This window comes from Sceloporus undulatus, chromosome 6 (genome assembly GCF_019175285.1).
Source record: "Sceloporus undulatus isolate JIND9_A2432 ecotype Alabama chromosome 6, SceUnd_v1.1, whole genome shotgun sequence".
NCBI lineage: Eukaryota > Metazoa > Chordata > Lepidosauria > Squamata > Phrynosomatidae > Sceloporus > Sceloporus undulatus.
The window spans coordinates 112,917,384-112,918,795 of NC_056527.1; the positions used below are offsets into that span (position 1 = coordinate 112,917,384).

At 37.3% G+C, this 1,412-nt stretch overlaps 1 non-coding gene across 1 annotated transcript; it reads left to right on the top strand.

The window, feature by feature from the left end:
* Positions 1-952: 952 nt before the first annotated feature.
* TRNAM-CAU lies at positions 953-1,024 on the top strand. Its single transcript has one exon. It is a non-coding gene; the product is annotated as a tRNA-Met (tRNA).
* The last annotated feature ends 388 nt before the right edge of the window (positions 1,025-1,412 follow it).

The following is a 1,412-nucleotide window of genomic DNA, read 5'->3' on the forward strand; positions in this document are numbered from 1 at the left end:
ATTCTGGGATTTGTAGTTTGGGGCATCAGTGCATCACACCTCTTAACAAAAGGTTAACCTCACACAATCATGTAGGATTTTGCCACAGCAGTTAAAGCAGTATCAAACTGGATTATTTCTGCAATGCATCCAATGTCATTTCCAAGGACCCTTTCAAGAATTAGGGTTTTGCAACATCCCCAGGCTTTTTGTTTCAGCTCTTTTAAACAAACCATATTAGGTACTGTACTGATTAATTAACTGATCCTGCAGTCTAGCTCTCAAAGCACTGTGGCATCTGGCCCTCAATAAGTATACTACCCTTCCCTCTTTAATTAAAATAATAAAATAAAATATTAATTGGGGCCAGTCTGAGCCGATTTGAAGGCACACAACAAATACAAACATGACCAGAAGGTTTATCCAACCTGCAGAGATATCCTTCCATAATTAGAACATCATGACCAACATCTTGACAAAATGCAAACCTGTGACTAATATTGTCATATATATATATATATTCCCCTTCCTGAATGGTTTTTAACACCTTATCCTGATGAAGAAGCCAGTGGCGCTTCGAAAGCTTGCATCATGCATTTTGTGCATGTTGTTTGGTCCCATGAAGGCATCGCTGTTGGGTGGATTTTGGATTTTATTGTGATTTGCTAAACAGCCAACACAGGGAGAGGCAGGATATAAATAATTTATTATTATTATTATTATTATTATTATTACACTTGGATATGTTTCCTCTTTAATTGCTAGGCTAAAGGAATGGTTGACAAGAATACAACCTTCTTTGGGTTCCTGATTGAAAGGGGGAAAGGCTCAGAATGGGTTTCAATCCAAAACCCGAATGGCTTTGAAAAGCACTTCTTCCTGCTTCTATTTTGGGGTTGAACAAAGCTTTGCTGCAGCAACGTCGACGTCATCGTTTTGAATAGGCAATCCGAGGCTGCCCAATGCACCCAGCAGCAGAGTGGCGCAGCGGAAGCGTGCTGGGCCCATAACCCAGAGGTCGATGGATCGAAACCATCCTCTGCTAGATGATTTTTAAAAAATTTTGTTTAATTTTTAAATATCTTTAAAAATAATGTTTAAATATATTTAAAGAAATCCAGTACAACGTATTTCTTCCCCAGACTTAGTTTTGGAAGTTTTATGTGTATATGCATAAATATATTAAAAGAAATACTGTACAGCACAGTATTAATTTTAACTTCAATAAACAATAATCCAACCATATAATATAATATAATATAATATATGTGGGGAGGCAGAGAAATAAAAGGACTAGCAGAGGGTGGCTGGATTATTTTGTGTGTGTGTGTGTGTGTGTGTGTGTGTGTGCGCATATATATATATATATATACAGTATATCCCCAGTACAACGTATTTCTGGCCCCACTTAGCTTTTGGGGTTTTATACACAC